Source organism: Acomys russatus, chromosome 24 (genome assembly GCF_903995435.1).
Source record: "Acomys russatus chromosome 24, mAcoRus1.1, whole genome shotgun sequence".
Taxonomy (NCBI): domain Eukaryota; kingdom Metazoa; phylum Chordata; class Mammalia; order Rodentia; family Muridae; genus Acomys; species Acomys russatus.
In genome coordinates this window covers 12,796,431-12,817,256 of record NC_067160.1, presented here as the reverse complement: position 1 = coordinate 12,817,256, position 20,826 = coordinate 12,796,431, and the positions used below count along the sequence as shown (strand labels likewise).

The window sequence follows — 20,826 nt, the reverse complement described above, 5'->3', positions numbered from 1 at the left end:
TGATAAATCCAAGTTTTGTACAGAACTTTGACCTCATCAGCATAGGCTAGATAGCAGAGCACTTTCTCCAAGGCTGCCAAACACAAATGGACTGGACATTGGGAATGCAATTCTTACCTGACAGTTCTGATAGTATAGGGTTGTTGATGTTAGGGGAAGAGCCTTTTATGGGACTAAAAGGAGGATGTGTTGGAGTGATGTTTTTGTGCACTGTGCATTCAAATGCTGATGTCTGTGCCAGTGCAGATGTGATCGCAGGCCCAACTTTGGTATTGTCATTATTATAAAGCATCTCCTGTTTTAGTATTTTGTAAACACGGTTTTTTCATCAGCTTCTGACTGGTCAAATAAAAGGCTAAACAGCCTATAGCTGGGCAGGAGAGGAAAAGGCAGGACTTCTGGGCCCAGAGAAAGAGAAAAGCTCTCAGGTGGGGTCTGGGAGAGTCGCTATTGGGCACAGAGGAAGGAGGAGGTACCAGGCAGAGACTAAGATGGCAGGTAACAGGCCACATGACAGGAGGGAGGCCTGGTCAGAAGTGTTGGGTTAGAACTGCTGAGTTTCTGCCCAGCTACAGTGCCTGAAACTTCTAATAAATATAAAGTCTCTGTGTCATTATTCAGAGCAAGGGAAGGCATAGAAAAATCATACAGATACATTTTACAGGAGTTAACGTATTGAGCCACAATAAAACAGACCTCTCAGTGGGCAAAGTGCTGACCGTATAAATACAAAGATGTGAGTTTGAATCCACAGAACACCTATAAGCCAGGCAAGATAGTATCTATCTGCAATCTTAATAATCCTTCAGCAGATAGAAGACAGAAAATAACCTCCACAAGCTCACAGGCCAATAAACAACGTAAAAGGCAAGAAGAAACAATTGAGGCTGTCCTCTGACCTTCACATGCAGGTGATGGCTTATGTGTGTTCACACTTATGAACATGTTGTGTCCAGGTGCACACACATACACCACACACACAGCAATGATGATGAAGAAGAAGAAGAAGAACTGAGAGCTAAGATCTTCTGATGGCTGACACATGGGATTTCAAACTAAGTGAAGCAACATAAGGCAGAATAAGCAAATGCCAAGAGTGTTTAAAACCACAGAAAGAGAGGCTAGAGAGATGGCTTAGTGGTCAAGAGCACTGATTGCTCTTCTAGAGGACCCGAGTTGATTTCCCAGCATCCATATGGCAGTTTACAACTGTCTGCAACTCCAGGATCCAACACCCTCACATAGACACATATGTAGGCAAACAACAACAAAACAAACAAAAAATAACAACAAAACCCAATGTATATAAAATAAACTTAAAAGACAGGAAAAGAAAGCCCAGATTTTACTCTTACCCACTCATCTTACCTTTCCCTAAGCTTATAAACTAGGGTTCTAGGATAAACTAAGAAAGTATTTCACAATTTTAAATGGCTGAGGATGGAGAAGAAGTTGTCATAGGATATGCAACAGAGATCACATGTGGTCCTCAAAAAGACTAAAATAATGTTAACTGGGGGCTGGAGAGATGGCTCAGAGGTTTAGAGCACTGGCTGCTCTTCCATAGGTCCTTAGATCAATTCCCAGCAACCACATGGTGGCTCACAACCATCTATAGTGAGATCTGGTGCCCTCTTCTGGCCTGCAGGTGTTACATGAGGCAGAACACTGTATACATAATAAATAAACCTTTAAAAAAATATTGCGAGTGTAGCTTTAAAGAAAAAGTTTACTCAAACTTGCTGTAAAAAATTGATATACACAAACACACACACATTGTTGTTTTTTAGAAACAGAGTCTCATTTATGCAGCCCTGAACTCCAGATCTTTTTCTTTGAGACAGGGTCTCATGTAGCTTTCCAGGAATGCCTGATCCTCCTGTCTCCCAAAAACTGGGATTACAGGAATGTACCACAATACCTTGCTTAAATTAAAAAGGAAAAAAAGTACTTTTATTATTTTTAATTAATTAATATTTATTTCATGTGCATTGGTGTTTTGCCTGCTTATGTGAGGGTGTTAGATCTTGGAGTTACAAACAGTTCTGAGCTGCCATGTGGGTGCTGGGAATTGAATCCAGGTCCTCTGGAAGAGCAGTCAGTGCTCTTAACTGTGAGCCATCTCATCAGCCCCCTACTTTTTAAAATTATTATTATTTTTAGTTAAGTATATGTATCTGTGTGTGCACAGGAGTGATGTCCTCAGAGGCCAGCGGCAGTTGACCCTCCTGCAGTTGTGAGTCAGCTGCTTGATGTAGATCCTACGGATAGAACTCCAATTCTTTGGAAGAACAGCAAGTGCTCTAAACCACTAAGCCATCTTTTTAACCCTGAAGTAAATCATTTTAACTTGCAAATCCACTAATAAAAAGTGTAGAATGGGAGTAAGAAAGGAAAACACTACATAAAAAAAAAAAATCAGGACACTGTTAAAATTCAAAAAGCAAATAAACAAAAGCACCCCTGATAATCTATACCTAAGTGGTGCTTGCCAAAATGAGAGAAAAGGACCAGTTGTGAAGGAAAATCCTCTTAGAATAGACAGAGCTTCTAATCTTTAGCACTGTTTTCAGATCCCTACAGCCAGATTCCTGCCGTCCACACTCCTATGTGCTAGCTCTTAAGCTGTCCCTAGTTATGTAGGTTTTTTGGTTTTGTTTTTCTCAAGGCAGGGTTTCTCTGTGTAGCCTTGGCTGTCCTGGAGTCACCTTGTGGACCAGGCTGGCCTCGAACTCACATCAATCTGCCTGCCTCTGCGTCCTGAGTGCTGGGATTAAAGGTGTGCGCCACCATGCCTGGCTCTTTACGTAGTTTTTTTTTTTTTTTTTTAATTAAATACTTAGTGTTCTGTAGGGTTTTAATTAGCTCCTTTACTCTTCTGAGAACACCCTCAAGGCCCCTCACTCATCCCTTCCTCAGGTGATGCTTCTGACACTTCTGATCTCCCTCTTCTATCTGTTCTCCATCCTGAAACTCAAATCTTATTCGAATCACATAGCTAATGAACACTATTTTGCACAGGCAACAAGTGTTAACTGTGCTAGACTCCACAGCAGAATGATTTAAAAACAGTCTCTTGTCCTCTAGGAATAAATTTATGTAGAATACTTCTAATCAGATCATTAATTTGCACATAAAACAGCTCAAAATGCAAGTAAGTGTATAAAAATGATCAAGGTTTATCCCTTTCTTCTTCTTACTTGCTTTAAAATGTTTTAATTTTCTTTTTTTTAATGGTTTTCAAGAGAGTTCTCTGTGTAGCCTGGACTGCCCTGGAACTTGCTCTGTAGACCAACTAGGCTGGCCTCCAACTCATAGAGCTCTGCCTGCCTCTGCCTCCTGAGTGAGTACTGGATTAAAGGTGTGTACCACCACCAACCAACTGGCTGCTTTACTTTTAAAATTAAGCTATGTCATTGACATGAACTCTGCTGCCTGCTTGTTGATCACTTCCTCCTGGGAGGGGTGGTCTTTCCAGGCCACAGAGGAAGAGGATGCAAGCAGCCCTGATGAGACTTGATAGGCTGGGGTCAGATGATAGGGGAGGAGGACTTCCTCTTTCTGAGGACTGGGGGGAGGGAGGTTGAGAGGGACAGGGAATGAGGGTGGGACTGGGAGGAGACGAAGGAGGAGGCTACAATTGGGATGTAAAGTTAATAAATCTAAAAAAAAGAAATTATAAAAATATGAAATAGCTACATTTCAATTTTTCCCTAGTTTGGGGAGCCAAAATTAGAAAAATGGTTCATTTATGCAATTTCTCTGATTTGAACCTCAAGATTCAAGAAGAAACCATAGATCAATTTATGCATTTTCATAGCAGACAATGTCTCTCATTAGTTCACCATGTCCAGAGAGATTCTACAAACCAGACTGCCCTATTAAATTGCTATTTTCCTTTCATTTTTAGGAACTACATAGTAAATGGCTTATACACAAAAATCACCATACTTTATTTCTCTAATATCACTGTTGCTGTCATTTACAGTTCAAAAAGGTATGAGTGACAAACTATGCAACTTCAACTTGATGTTTGTGGATTGGCTAGCAACAACCATAGTAATAAGCTTCAATCATTCCAAAGGAAATAGGTTTACACGGCTGTGAGAATAAATTTTTTGCTCCAAGTAATTCTGTAATCCACAAAACACTTCCTAGATTAACTTGTTACTACAATTAAAACTTTTTAGGTGAATTAGGACTTTTATATTTGGACTCTTTGCTAGAAAGCTAAGTAAGTTTAAGAACTTTTGAAATAAGAAAAATTATAGAATTTAAGTCTTCAGTGTGCTTCCATATACTAATAAACATCCTATCTCCAAAAGGCCATTTCTAAATTTGCTAACCCTCCAGATCTCCACTCCACCTATGTTGCAGTTATTTTACCATATACATATAATATAATTATTATTATGGCTGTGTTTTTTTAACCCGCTAGCAATCAAGCAATCCCACGCCATCTGCTTCTAATGATTTCTATTGCGCTGCCTCCCATCCACAACTCCAAACACTTGCTAATTATCATCATCTGGGCCAAACCTCCATCCACGCAGGCCATGTGCTTCTCCTCCACCTAACCCAAGGCGGGCCGCCTTCCCCCCTCTCCTCTCCTCCTGTAGCTCTGTCTCCCCAGCCCTGGAACCTTAGCTACACCTACCCCATTTGCCCTGCCCAGGTGTAATGGCCCTTTATTGGTCAAACAGGTTAGGCTCTTAGGCAAAGTACAGGTGGGGCAGAGACAGCAAACAGTAATTACCATCAAAATACACCAGACCAACCTCCAACACACCCATGCAGAGGAACACACTATCAATATAGGATACTAGTGTTTGAGAAATGCTCTACAGAAAACCACTATTTTCACTAGAGGAAAAAAAACAAAAAACAAAAAACAACAACAACAAAAAAACCAAAAGAAAAAAACAAAAAACAAAAAAACCAACCAATTTTACATTCAAAGCTTTACTTTGGAGCAGAGAGATGGCACACTTATTGACGCACTCTCTGCAGAAACCTAAACAGATCCTCACAACTTGGGTGGGGGCGGAGGACGGGGAAAGGCTAGCACTGAAGAGGTGGAGACAGGAGAAACCCTAGTCTTGCTGACCAGTCAGTGTAGTTAAGTCAGTAAGTTCCACACTATGATGGGCGGATCTGGGCCCAGGGGTTCTGCTCTACGTAAGGCACCAGCCAAGGACAATACTTGCAGTTATCATCAAACCCCTACCCAGATCTAGCCAAGGGACACAACATTCTCCACAGTTAAGTGGAGACTGGGGACTGACTTTCACACGAACTCTGGTGCCCCATATTTGGCCATGTCCCCTTGATGGGGAGGCCCGATGGTACTCGGAGGAAGGATAGCAGACTACCAAGAAGAGACTTGATACCCTATGAGCATATTCAGGGGGAGGAGGTCCCCTCAGTCACAGTCACAGGGAAGAGGAATGGGGTGAAAGCAGGAGGGAGGGAGGGAGGGAGGACGCATGGGATGGCATAGCAAATGAGATGTAGTATGGATTATTTTATTTTTCAATAAAAAAATGTGTAAAAAAAAAGTCAGTAAGTTCTGGGTTTTGTGAAAGACCTAGTCTCAAAAAGGTGGTGGTACATACCTTTAATCTCAGCACTTGGGAGGCAGAGGCAGTCAGTCAGATCTCTGAGTTCGAGGCCCGCTTGACCTAGAGAGAGAATTCCAGGACAGCAAGGCTGCACAGAGAAACCTTCTCTCAGAAAACAAAAGAAAAAAGGTGTAAACAAATGAGGAAGACACTTGACATTGACCTCTGGTGTCAACATGTATGTGTGCTCATGATATGAATGTACATGTACACACACAACACACACGCACAGGCACAGGCATGGGGAGGAGGAAGGAGAAGCTCAAAATTCCCTTACCTTTGCAGCTGGTAGGCCATGAGCTTTACTCTGCTGACAGGAATCCCTCAGCTCTTGCTAAGCGAGCAATACTTCTGAAGCTGCCATCTAGTATCTGTAGAGAAAAAAACAAAACCAGAAGAGAACAAACATATTACTCTGTTTAATATAATTTTATATTAAATTTTATCTACTATCTTATATAAAATTAAAGTGTCTTCCAAAATATCAAATATTTCAGAAAGATGTTCACCATACAGCTCCCCCAAATTGCCAACACATTACCACCTAATAGATTTGAATCAACTTTAAGGATAGAGAAAAGGCAATAGAACCATGATGAAGGGGAGAAAGTAAGGGATTTTTAGCAGCATATGCCTAAAGGACAGATAACAGGTGAACTGTCAGAGCCGATGAACCTAGCATCAAAATGTTCAGTGTGAAAATTAATTTTTATAAAAAAATTAATTTTTATGTTGTTGCTACACAATAAAATCTGTGGGCCCTGGTTTAAAAGTGTCTCTTACATGGAAACATCTTGATGTTACATACAAACATACACACACACAATCTTAGAATACGATATGCTAAGAAAATTCAGTCTTGGATTGTTAAGAGGCTTAATTATTTCACATAAACACAAGCATCCCAAAACCATGATCATCAGGGACCCAAGGCCCTTTGCTACTCAGATACTCTCACAATTCCCTTCCCTTCAAGGTGAATAAGACAGGGAGACCATCTGGACCTAGGGGGCCCTCACAAACTGATGCACCAACCAAGGACACTGCACGCACAGAACTTAGAGCCCTGTTCAGATGTAGCTGATGGAAAGCTCAGTCTCCATGTGGGGGTGGGGCGGGAACTGCCTCTGACATGAACTCTTGGCGCCTTGTGGACACACTGAGGAAGGGGAGGGAGCCCCCTCCCCACATTAGAGGTCTAGGGGAAGGAATAGGGTGGGGAACAGGACGATAAGAGCCAGGGGATAACAACTGGGATGTAATGATGAATAAGTTATAATAAATAAAAAAAATTAAAAAAAAAAAAGAACTGCTAAAGTTCTAGCCTTCAGAACTGTGGATCAGACAGCAAGGGAAAGAGAAAATAATAATGGCTTCCCTTTAAGGATACTTTTCACAAACCCCAGAAGAAACTTTTACTCACACTCTATGGGGCAGAACTATCACAACTGGCCAAAAATGGCAGGAAGGCTGCCCAGCTGAGAGCAAACTCTTATAGGCAATCCACAAAATGTATAAATGATCACACAGATCTGCTGTGTAAGTACTGGATAAGGTGGGATAGGTAGAACTTGGCAGAAGGTTCTATCAACTATGTTATGAAAAGGTAGCACTTTGCAAAGCATGATGCTTAAAATGAAATAGCTGCTCCTGTGCACTGTCTTGGGAATGAGCACCCATTCTCAAGTCAGGTCAGGGTCAGGAAGACTTCCCTATTCCAGACTACTGGAAAGAAGGGCAACACTTTCCTTTAGTAGTAAAGGCTCCTTAGCATGTTTAATAACTTAAACTGAAAAACCAGAAACCAGAAAGCGTCTCATCTCAAAGCTGGCAACAACAACAACAAACCTGTTTTAGATACAAACTGTTCCTATGGAGAAGGACTCAAAAAGGTCATTTAGCTACACAAATGCAAAATACAGCTATAAATGGAACAGCAATTCAAAGGACATTTTTGTGGATGGTCTATATGAGTTTACTCTTCCAAATACAATTAATTTTTTCTTTCATCTTACATTGTCATTCTGGTATTCATAACTGTCCCTTCTTTATCACCTGCAGATCGGCCTTGTACACTGGCTCTGTATGACGATTATTGAAAACATGCTCACGTATTTCAGGCACAGATACAGTCCTGCAAACTATTTTGTTTTTCAGAGAAATATTCATTTTTACAAGCATGGCTTTAAGTCAGCCTATCTTCACAAAGATATTTATAATCTTATTTCAGCAGCTGCTTACTGAAGATTTAGAACTAGCACTTGAAACATAGCAAGGCAATTATCACATAAAGCAACAAGGTCAAGTTAAGCAGCCATACCTGTCCTGCACAGCTTGACTTATCCTCAATTATCTAGACTTTGGTAAACATTAAAAAGAATACCTTTTAGACCTGGGTGTGGGGGCGCGCACCTTTAATCTCAGCACTCAGGAGGCAGGTGGATCTCTGTGGGTTTGAGGCCAGCCTGGTCTACAGGTCTACAGCCAGGTCAGCCAGGACTACAAGAGAAACCCTGTCTCAACAAAACAAACCCCCACCCTCAACAGCAACAACAAAAATACCTTTTAAAGCTTGGAAGGTGGAGACATGAAAAATCAATCTCTATTTCACCAATATTATCCGACCCACTTTCTGGATATTTCTCACACTTGGACATAACTAATCTGTGGGCAAAGGCAGTATCTCCAATACGAAGGTAGCAATAATGTCAGCAGTAAGCACTTCATGGAGAACCAAACACTACCAAAACACAGAGCCCAGGGGACAGGCATCAGGTTAACAAGGAATCTATTTTTCTTTATCACATACTTAAGAGTCTTATATATCCAAGAGAAGTCCTGGGTGGTATGCAGAAGATACTACGTAAGCAGGTTTGGGGCACACTTACAAAGTCACAAGCTTAAAAGATTTCACATTAATGAATGTTACATAAAAGTTCCCCAAAGGATACTTGGTTTCTAAGTTTTTTTCATTTTCTTTAAGATTTATTTATTTATTTGTTTTGCTTGCATATACAACTGTATGCCAGAAGATCTCATTATGGGTGGTTGGGAGCCACCATGTGGTTGCTGGGAACTGAACTCAGGACCTCTGGAAGAGCAGCCAGTGCTCTTAACCTCTGAACCATCTCTCCAGCCCAGGGTCTAAGTTTTCAATCTGCCTTTTCCCCTGAGTCCTCATTTTCATGCTTTTCAGAAACAGAAATGCTTCCATACCTCTCACTCATCCAAAATCTACTGCCCCGGCTCTGTAATTTTAAAAAGTGATAATTTAAAATAAGAGTGTCACAAAGCCTCTATTGATAAAGGTATAATTAATCCTCTTTTCCTATATTATATTTCTGCTAAAGGCAAACATGGTTTTATTAACTGTATCTTGTTCTGTGTTCAACACTGTTCTGAATTAAGGTATGCTCCACAGTTGATAGTAAAAACACTATTTTTCATTTGATGACTACTTTTCCCATTTTTGGAATACTATCTGAAAATCCACTGTCCTGAGAGGGAGTTCCATAAGAACGGAAAAGAGACAAAATGAGTATGAAAACTGAGGAGCTAGCTGCAATGGTTAGAACAGAGGAACGACTCCCAGAGACTCATGTGTTTGGATGCCTGGTCCATAGGGATTGGTACTAAAGGAAGCAATGGCCTTGTTGGAGTATGTGTGGTTTTGCTGGAGGAAGTATGTCACCAGGAGGTGGGCTTGGGGTCTCAGAAGCTCAAGGTAGGTCTAGTGACTCAGTTCACTTACAGCTCCTTTCTCCAGCATCATGTCTGTCTGCATGCCCCATGCTTCATACCATGTTAATGAAATAAACTTCTGAAACGGTAAGCCTACCCCAATTAGATGTTCTTCTTTGTAAGAGTTGCTGTGTTCATGGTGTCTCTTCACAGCAAAAGAACAGTGACTAAGACAGTGGGTTTATAGTTATTATAAAGAAGCATAAAATGTTAACAAAGTATTCTTAAACACTAAGATATACAGGAGCCACATAAAATTATGAAGGAATGAAAAGGAAACAAAAGTTTAATGAAAGGAACAATAAAAAATTCAACTGTCAAACTTGATTTTAAAACCAGGAATAGTATGAGACTGCTGACCATATCTTTAAAACAAACAAACAAAACCCCTGGAAATTAAATTTTTTAGTGATCTAAACTTATACTAAAAAGTTTAAGGAGTCAATTTGTAGTAAACAGAATGGTCCCTAAAAATGTCTATGATTCAATTTCTGGAACCTCTGAATAGGTTCTATTAAAAGAAAAGGGAATTCTGCAGGTATTCAGAGATTACAGATCTCCAAAAAGAATGAATATCCTCAGTCATGCATCCAGGTAAGCCCAATCTACAACACACTGAGCCATTCAGAAAATGATTAAGCAAGAGCTGGGTGTGGTGGCACACACCTTTGATCAGAGCACTTGGGAGGCAGAGGCAGGTGGATCTCTGTGAGTTCAAGGCCAGCCTGGTCTTCAAAGAGAGGATAGGACAGCCAAGGTTGCTACACAGAGAAATTCTGTTTCGGAAAAACCTTAAAAGAGGGGCTGGAGAGATGGCTCAGAGGTTAAGAGCACTGGCTGCTCTTCCAAAGGTCCTGAGTTCAATTCCCAGCAACCACATGGTGGCTCACAACCATCTATAATGAGCTCTAGTACCCTCTTCTGGCCTGTGGGAGTTATATGCAGGTAGAACATTGTGTATGTAATAAATAAATTAAATTTAAAAAAAAAGAAAGAAAGACCTTAAAAGAGAGAAAGAGAGGGAGAGATTGATTGATTGACTGAGCCAGACAAGGAAGTCAGCCGGGTGAGAAATAGAAGAGCCATTGCCAGAGATGGCCACAAGGAAAGCATGTCAGCTTCCCAGGTGAAGGGCAGCCCTGCACAGATGGGAACAAAGAAGGAATGTAGCCATAAGGTTATTGTGTCGTTTCAGTTCTGATTTCCTGTCTAACTACTGTGTAAACTCTGCTGCCCAGTTGTTCCCCTGTTATGTCAATAAAACACCTTATAGCCAATTGATGAGCAGGGGAGAGAATAGGGCTGGACTTCCTGCCAGACACAGAAGTAGTTCGGAGAAGTAGGGGAGAGGTCCAAGGAGGAAGGAGTTGAAGCTGGGGAAAGCTACAAAGTGCAGGTATTGCTGGCATGTTTGCTGGGAGTAAGACAAAATAACAGAGGGTTAAGAACAGGCTTAAACTGCTCAGACTGTTGTGATGCCTTGTATTATAAAAGAGTCTCAATTATTTGTGTGATAGTAAGGTTAAGTAATAAGCTAAGAGAAACAAGCACAGTTTTATAAAAGAAACTTCAACAAGGGAGGGCAGCTCTACAACTGCAAAGCCAACAACTTGAGTGATCTTGCACGTGGGTTCCTCCCCAGACATAGCAAACCGCTTATAACACTGTTAACACACTGATTCTGGCTTTCGGATTCCAAGCATACAATGAGATCTGGTCACCTGTGATAACATGAATAGAACCAGAGATTATTGTTTATGTTAAGTGAAATAAGCCAGTAAGCACTGCATTGTTTTACCTATGTATGAACAAAACACATTTTACACATACACACACACTTTTACAAAAACTGAGAGTGAATGCAACGGTGATTACCAGTCTACAAAAAGTAGGAAGCTGAGGAAGCTGATTACCGGTTCTAAGTTACACATGAATAGATGCAAGAAGCTCTTACAGTATTTCTCTATAAAAGCTCAAAGAAAGATTTTAAATGTTTAACCATGCAGAAATGAGGTGACTGAGAGATTTTTAACTTGTTTTAAAACACTGCATAATCTATACATATATTGAAATATCACACAGAAATGTATTATTAAATATACTTTTCATGTTTTTATGATTTTATTTAAATGGAGGGCTCCCAGATGAGCCAATCTAGACTTAATGACCTACAAAAATAATTTTGTACTCTTATGTAGCCAGTGTTTGCTACTTTGTGGGTTCTCTTTTCTCTCTTCTATCCTTCTAACCTCCTAAAACTAGAAAGGAGAAAAGGGGATAGAGGGGAAAGGGGGTAGGTCACTGTTAGAACACTTGCTACTGATCAGGAGCATCAAGTTCCTTGGGGCAAATTTGATCTTCGCCATCAGGATAACTAATTTCCTCACAAACCACTATTTGACAAATAGCAACCAAAAGAATCCAACTACCAATCTGGCAACCACAGCCACTCTGCCTCTTAGAGCCCTAGCATTTATATATCCTCTGAAAAGTTCCCAGAATCCCAACCATCACATACTTACAGAAACTATTTGCAGCTGGCTAAACCACACCCCTGCTAGAACACAAGGCAAATCATAGTTAAGTCACTTGCTGTGAAGTAGCCTCTTACCCCCATACCTGGGATTAAAATGAAAACATTATTCCCATAACATTTCTGTGTTTTTTTTTTTTTTTTTTTAGGAAACCAAAATTACAAAATTCTCACTAAAACATTAAGATGCTAAATGTATGGTAACTTATGAGTCAGTAATGGAAAATCTTTATAGTGAACAAAAATATTAGGGTACAAGGAGGATGGGCTTGTGCGCTATCACAAGGTTATTCAAGGGCAGCAGAACCATATAAATAGGCAGGGAGTTTCTGTGTCACAATTTCCTTATGACTTCACAGGTACCACAAAGTACTAGATGATCTTAGAACTACACTGGGAACAGCAAACTGTTCCTAACAAACCTAAATTCATGAGACTAAAAGCCTACAGCCATACATAAAAACTACTTATTACCCATTCATTGTTAAAGTATCTTTGAGTTCTCTTGTTAGGAAAATGCAAATACTATGATTCACTATCATCTTCACATGCATTTGGTGGATATCAAAAAGAATTAAGAAAATAATGTGTAAAATACAGAATAGGGCATGAACTCAAAGAGCATAAATGTACATTTTCCTAATGCTTAATATTATGTCATACTTCTTTATTTTTATAACTAGGAACTAAACACTGCACATTTAATGCCAAAATCTGCTGTGAGAGTTAAACTGATCTTTAGTCTGTGGATTTGATATTGTTCTTGCATATACTGGATATGAAATTCATAGCTCATCAATATAGAAAAATAAAACTCCTCTAAAATGAGAAATATATTCCCAATTGTTGTTATTTCGGGCGTTGTGTGCATTGTATAGCCTGACTTCCGGGATTTGGGTGGAAGGGTGTTCACAACTCCCAGAGCTGGGAAGGTATCTTGAGACATGGGAGCCCAGGAACATCACAGCTCTGAGAGGAATCCTCCTCAACCGAAATGATGCAGCTCCCAGGCAAAGGTTGCCCCTACATCCTGAGAACTGAGGGGCCTTGGAGCCTGAGCCCCACTCCTTTGTTTCTCCTCTTCCTCCCCCTCTTCTTTGGTGGAAGAGACACAGAAGGCAGTTTACTGAAGCAAGAATCCAGGAGAGGAAGGACAAATACCGAAGCAGCTGCCTCTGCTCCCGGAAGGAGACAGCAGAAAGCTGGGCAGACACAGCCCCCTTTATATAGGGTTTTTTTTAGGGGGTGGGGCTTTCTGGGGCAGGGATTTCCAGCGTGTGGACTGGTGGGATTTCAAGCCTGAGCTGGGGGGCAATCAGGGATTGGCGAGGTTTTGTCTAGATTTTTCATCCCACATTAGCATAATCTGAGATGAGTCCTAGTGAGGGGCTGCAGATGGCATTTTAGGGGACAGGGGTTGGGCTGCTAGAGCTTTCTCACACAGAGGTCTGGCCAACTTTCTGCCTTGAGGAGTAATAAAGTTTACAACGTGTCAAGAGTCCATTGTGAAGGCAGTAGGCTGAAGCAGGAAAGGTTGTCCTCATCATGGACGGCTCCTATGGCAGCCCAACAGCAGGCTTTCTGAGGGAGGAAAGGTGTCCGAATTCAACAGTCGGCTGAAGCAGGAATAGACACCATAGCCAGCGCCCATGGAGGCAGCAGGAAAGAGTTAGCTGAGGCAAGAATAGTCACCCTGGACAGCTCCTGCTTCCAGGTGGTGGCCATTTTGCCTCCATAGCCCCAGGGCAGGAATGCGGTCCGGAAGCTAGCAACTTTAAATTTTAGCGGGCCACAGCTCAAGGTACATAGCTCTTGGGAGTAGTTGATAGTGTTAGGCACTCTGGGAAGGACTGGGGGGGGGGGGGGGGAGGGAGGCAGTGGACTCCCAGGAGCTTGGGGACGGTATTCTATCAGGTAGTGTGAGGCACAGAGAAATTCCTAAATGAGAGTGAGAGAAAGGGGAGGGGGGAGGGAAGGAGGGAGGGGAGGAGGCTTCAGTGGCAGCCCTAGCTGCCCCTGCCCCCCAGGCCTGCGTAGAGTTGATGGCAGCAACCTTTGGAGCTTGCTGCGGCTGGTGGTGCCCTCGGAATCCCTACACTAACCTCAACAAGGGAAGCAGTAATTTTAATGTTTTTTCTCTACCCACAACATTCAACAGATGTTTTCCAGGAATATCAGTATCAATAGTATACTGAAGCTTTGATCTCAAAGTTGATGAGATGCATAAAACACACAAGAAGTGAGTAAATAGTGAAATTAGTCCAATATCACAAAAATATTCTTTAACTAAAAAGAAAAATAAAGTAATATTAGAGACAATGTCTTTAATCTCAGCAGTCATGAGGCACAGAAAAGTGGATCTCTGGGAGAGCAAAGGCAGCCTTACGGAAATTCTAAGGTAGTAGGTTCTACCACAAATTATAAATTCTGAGGGAAAAATCCAAATTTGTTGCCAAAGCTACCAAATAAATGACTATTGTACTGTCTTCAAACCACATCATACGCATGCCTGGATGGACTCCAGGAGATGAGCATTTCTGAATGAACTCTGATAGTAATCACTGAAACAGGCCCTGAGTATCAGCAACTTCCCTGACATAGCTGTGAGCACTGACATACATTATTCAAATGTATACAAGGTTAAGTGTTGTTCTCCTTAAAGAAAACTGAGGCACCTGGCAGTGGTGGCGCAAACCTTTAATCCCAGCACTTGGGAGGCAGAGACAGGCAGGTTGGACCTCTCGAGTTCAAGGCCAGCCTGCTTTACAGAATGAGTTCCAAGATAGGCAGAGAAATCCTGTCTCTAAATAAATAAGTGAAAAGAAAGAGAGAAAATAAAAGCAAACCAAGGCACAGAAAACAAATAATCTGTCTAAGCATAACACAACTCACAATTTGGATGACTAAATCTACATCCAATATGCCAGAGAATATATGATAGAAAATTTAGTAATTCCTTGAAATCTATAATTCAGAAAGAAGATCATAAATTAAAACTAACAAATTCAATGTGCAAAGTGCACATAATTTAAGCACTGATGCTATTTGTCTGTTGTAAGTTCCAGTAAACTTTAAGAGAAATAAACAGGGATGTGACAGAAAATATAAAATAGAGAATATTTGTTCCAGTACATAGGTCATTGTTCAGTAACTAAAAATTATATAGTCAACATATAACTTTGAACTATTAAACAATATAACTTATTTCCACTAAAAGCTCCCAATCAAGTAACGACATTATAACAACAAAGTCAGCAAAATGATGGTAAAGCTAGCACACTCTCACTGAAATGTCAGTGTCGGCCTGCCAACTCCACAAATATATCCTCTGATAAGTAATTCCATTGAGTTTATTATTTTATGGAACCAAGCCAAAGGAAGAAAAATGTAGCAAATACTGCAAAGTTTATACAACAGAAAAATACAGGGTTACCCAGTGAAACCTTGTCTCAAAAAACCAAAAGTGTGTTCATTAATCCAATAAAAATAAATAAATAAAAAAGCAAAGCATAGCCAGCCTAGCTTACACAGTGAGTTCCAGGCCAGTCAGTGCTATGTAATGAGATCCTGTCTTCAAAATTAAGCAAATAAACGTACTAAATAGTAGGTGGACATGGTGGCTGCTGACTGTGATCCCAGGACTCAGGAGGCTGATGCAGGAGGACTACCATGGGTCTGAGCCAGCAGTGCCAGGCCAGCCTGGACTACAGAGTGACATCCTCTCTCAAATAAATAGCAAAAACTGAAAACAAGTTTTTCCATTCAGACTTTTAATGCCAAGTAATTTATAAAGTGGTTTAAGTGACTTGGATAACTGTACATAACCATCAAACATGACAAAATGTATGTAATGGAAAACTACAATGCTAGGAAAGGTAAAACTAAATGAGGAAAGGTAGAAAACTAGAATGCAAACGGTTAGAACCTATTAAACAAAATGAAAACATTTTAGAGAACATACTTAAAAACTGGAGGCGGCTCATGCCTTAAATCCCAGCACTCGCTCGGGAGGCAGAGGCAGGCGGATCTGAGTCTGAGGCCAGCCTGGGCTACTTGGTGAGTTCTAGGACAGCCAGGGCTACATAAAAAACTGGAGGTGGAGTGGGGTGGGGAACCAAGGAAAAAAAGAAAGTGATACAGATAAAGTTAAATATATACTAGTACAATTACTCAAGTCCATCTGCCAATTGCAATCAATTATTCTGTTTCTCTTAGAACCTTATCAAGGATCTCATGGTAAAAAAAAAAAAATCACTCACTACTGTATTTTCAAATGTTTTTTAATGGAGAGAAAGTTTGATAATTACCAATTGAGTTATAGACCTGAGTAAGTACACCTACACCCCCCCCAAGATATATTCACAACCCCTTTTGTTGTGCCCCCCCTCAAAAGAAAGCAAGAGAAGAAATAGAAATAATAATCGTTATTTTAGGAGCAGTGAGATGGCTTAGCCAGAAAGCATTTGCTGTGCGAACCTGAACCTGACACGTGAGTTCAATACCCATAACCCATGTGAGGGAGAAGGAAGAAACTGCCTCTAAAGTTTTTCTGAATGCCACACCCAATACAGACACATTACACACATAAACAATGACAAATAAAAGTTTAAAACCCTTAAGAATGATTACCAAAATGCCAAAAGGAAAAAAGCATCATAGAATCTTTTTGCTTGTTTGTTTGTTTTTCGAGACAGGGTTTCTCTGTGTAGCCTTGGCTGTCCTGGACTCGCTTTGTAGACCAGGCTGGCCTCGAACACACAAAGATCTGCCTGCCTCTGCCTCCCAAGTGCTGGGATTAAAGAAGTATACCACCACACCTGGCCATACAATCTATCTTAAAATGAAAATGTATCAGTTTTGGTTTGTCAATAAAAGTAAATGAGAGGACATACACATCACAGACTTGTTTACAATTGTCTAATTCATATGTATGTAATATAATATTGCAATTACCAAGGCCTCAAAGACTCATGACATTCTTCTATTTTCTGTGAAATGATATCTTATTTTAACTTTTAATTTTGAGAAACAGAACAAAGGAAGTGTTTTCTAGGATATTTCCCCACAGACAGAAAATAGTGACGATGACCACTACTTCTTCAACATAGTCAACATAGAGCTACATGTAGGGCCTGGCCACCAAGCCTGATGACCAGGCTCCATCCTCAAAACCCATGTGATGGGAAGAGAACAAATACTCTTCAAAGTTGTATACATATGCATATGTTGTACGCATATCTCCATACATATGCCAATCCCCACACAGACAGAAAAGCAGCCAAGGAGAGACACACACACATAAATGTAAAAATAAAAACAAATTACTTATAGAGGCTCAATAAAAAAGGGCTTTCCAGCAGGGCAATCGTGGCACACGCCTTTAATCCCAGCACTCAGGAGAGAAAAGCAGGTAGATGTCTGTGAGTTCGAGGCCAGCCTGCTCTACAAGCAAGGTCCAGGTCAGCCAAGCTACACAGAGAAACCATGTCTGGAAAACCAAAATAAAAAGAGCTTTCCTAGCATGGGTAGAAAAGCAAACAAAGGGCTGGAGAGATGGCTCAGCAGTTAGGAGTATCTGCTGTTTTTGAAGAGGAGTTGAGATGGGTTCCCAGCACCCACACATTGGCTCACAACAATCTATAATTCTAGTTTCAAGGATTCAGGATGTAAAATGTCCTCTAAGGGCAGCACTGAACATAAATGGCGCATATACACATAAGCAGGCAAAACACACACACAAAACAACAACACGGCTTAAAGATAGCTCAGCAGTTAAGAGCACTGGCTGCTCTTCCAGAGGTCCTGGGTTCAATTCCCAGCAACCTCATGGTGGCTCGCACCATCTGTAATGGAATCTGATTGATTCCCTCTTCTGATATGCATGAAAACAGAGCACTCATATATATAAAATAAATACATCTCTCTCTTTTTTTTTTTTTGGCATTTTTTGGGACAGGGTTTCTCTGTGTAGCCATGGCTGTCCCAGACTTGCTTTGTAGACCAGGCTGGCCTCGTACTCATAGGGATCCACCTGCCTCTGGCTCCCGAGTGCTGGGATTAAAGGCGTGCGCCACCACGCCCGGCCAAATAAATCATTTTTAAAAATACACATAACTAACTGCATCTCAGGCCAATTTTCAGTCTAAAGAAATTGATGTGAATATAAAATAAACACAAAATGTTAAACATTGAGCATACATAACAATGCTAGGTGGGTTTTGTGGGTTACCAGTTAGTACAGGGAAGAGAAGTACTATATGTATTACTTTTTATAGATGCGAGTTGAATTATCCAATAATTTTCATTGACTTCTAATCAAGGAGGGTTCCAGTAAAATTTCTGCTTTAAATATAAAAGACTTCATAACCTTTCTAAAGTCATTTCAGTAAAATTAACAAAAGAAATACCAGTTCACCAGAAGCACATATGCTGGAAGGGCCCAAAGACACAAATGAGTGAAAACAACATAGTCAATAAGCTCTTTACCAGACCTAGCAATATAACTGATGAGGAGAGTACAGATCAAAACTCAAGTTTTAAAGATTATTTAAAAGCTAAATTAAAAAATGTAGATTTCTTGACTTAATGTTGGTCATGAGATATTTAGTGGATAGGGTCACTTCAAAACAATACAGCTTTAAAAATTTAATACCCATAGAAGCATCCCTCCAATTATGTTTAAAGGGCGGACATGGTAACCAGTCCTACCACTATTTTAGTTTAACAGTGCTCCTCCAAATAAAAAATGAATGCAAGAATTTCTAGGTAATGTATTTGATAATATAATGCTCCAAATACAAAATAGAGAGCCTAGTAAAGTTAAAGGGATTTCTATATAATCTATAGGAGTATTCTGTTTTGTTTTGTTTTTTTCAAGACAGGGTTTCTCTGTGTAGCTTTGGCTGTCCTGGACTCGCTTTGTAGACCACGTTGGCCTCGAACTCACAGAGATCCGCCTGCCTCTGCCTCCTGAGTGCTGAGATTAAAGGTGTGCGCCACCACACCCAGCTTATAGGAGTATACTGATACCTTTTATCAAAAATAAAATGGACAATGTTCCTGAAAACTCCTCTCTACAATTTAGGATATCAAAAAACTGTCAAGTATGGTGCCTCCTGCCTTTAATCCCAGCACTCGCTGGGAAACCAGAGGCAGTCGGATCTCTGAGTTCAAGGCCAACCTGGACTACAATGAGTTTCAGGACAGCCAGGGCTACACAGGGAAACCCTGTCTTCAGGCCCCTCCCCCCAAAAAAGCCTGAAAAACACCTTAGGATGGTAGAATACACACTGTAAATTTGAAAATTTTTTTCTAGTATTTTTAATACTTAGATGCTTAATAATTACCAACCATTGATGGCCTTAAAGATCTATGAACTTAGTTTTTTTTTGACTTATACAGAATATATTTCTTAGAATATGAAATCTTTCTATACTAAAAAAAGTTTATTCCAGGGATTCTTCAAATAGGTTTAGCAAATTTAAATACAAGATTCCTACTGGGTCTCTATTTTAGGAAATCACTTAGTTAATTGCTTTCATAAAGTCTTACCTTTACAATTTTAGTGCAATAGACCCAGGCCATTTGGCTCTGAAGGAGTGTTCCTGGAACGGTTATTACTGGACAATAGCAATTCCAGGAGGTAAGAATTTCTTCAAACAGGAGAAAATGAACTCAGAATAGTCAATGTTTGGTCTGATTTCAAATGTAGCATTACCTGCATGTGATGTGAATGTCTCCATAATTTACAATCCCTGAGAAACTGTTACTTCCACAAGGTAATCTCAGTCAGCAGGCCTAAGGGTCTATCATGAGTAATCGCTTTTCCTCAATTATACTGATGGTAGTTTTGCTCGACCTCCTCAGTTCTAAGACTCCCCATTAAGAAAAGGCAATTTTTCTATTATCTAGGTGCATAAAAATAGTCCCCAGCTCCTTAGGTCTGGTTCAATAAGCGAGCACTACAGGGAGACAGACGTACACACACCTACCTCTCTCCCTTGTCCCTCGGGTGTTAATAAAAGGCACTTATTATTTCCCTACAAAAGCTCCGCAGAACACCCGTCGAGATAAATGGGGGGGGGGGGAGGAATAGCAGAATCAACCTGCACCTACACCTCAACCCCGCCCCACCTGGAGTGTGCGGGTGGCAGAAAGGACAGAAAAGGCCGAGTCCTCCAGCTCCCAGCTTCTCCATACCATTGGCTCCATATCACGTTCCACCCAAGGCGGGGACCCCGGCCAGATTTTCAGCCACGCTTCCCAATCCTTCTGCACCGCACCATCCCAAACCCCCCGCGGTCCTCGATCGCCGGGGGAGTCCTGGGTGGGGAGCACACAGCGTGGGCCCTCTCGCGGCCGATCAAGGACTTGAGGAGGGGGTCTCCCCGTCAGCTGGGCGGGTCCGAAGGACGCCCCGGAGAGACCTCTCCGGTGACCACACAAGAGGATGATAAATCGGAGGGAGGGGTCTGAGACGAGCCGTTATCCCCTTTCGCTTAGGCTTGGGGAAAGCGCGCGAGGGAGGGAGGGAGGGGCCGGAGCCGCAGCCACGTTACCTAACGGTCCGGTCGGTCCGCCAGGCCAGAGGCGGCGGCGGGGACACAGCCGTCCGGAGGGTCGGGGTCCACAGCAGGGGCGCCGGAGGGGTGGGAGGCGGGGGGTGGGGACTACCGGCAGCGACGTCGCCATGTTAGCGCCTTCTTCCTCTGCATCCCTACAGCCTCCAAGCCTGCGGCCCCTTCAACCACTACTCACCTTTCCAGGTTACTAATTCATGGTCCTTCCAGCCACCCGGGAGCCCGGAGCCCAGCGGTGTTTACAAACTAGCCCCGGAGGAAAGGGCTGAATCGCACTTTAAAGGCCACGGGCTCCCACAGGCTTCCGTCCTCTCTCGCGAGACCCGACTGACAAGCCTTCTCCCCGCCCCAC

General features: G+C 41.5%; 1 protein-coding gene across 3 annotated transcripts in view; it reads right to left on the bottom strand.

Annotated features, from left to right (window-relative positions):
* Atf2 (activating transcription factor 2) overlaps nucleotides 1-20,826 on the bottom strand; it is an 84,195-nt gene extending 63,369 nt beyond the window's left edge. For all 3 annotated transcript variants that reach the window (XM_051167030.1, XM_051167032.1, XM_051167031.1), the window contains exons 1-2: nucleotides 20,653-20,826; nucleotides 5,899-5,992 (exon numbers count right to left, since the gene is read on the bottom strand). The gene's annotated coding sequence lies outside the window, so the exon portion shown is untranslated. The remainder of the gene's footprint in view (nucleotides 1-5,898; nucleotides 5,993-20,652) is intronic.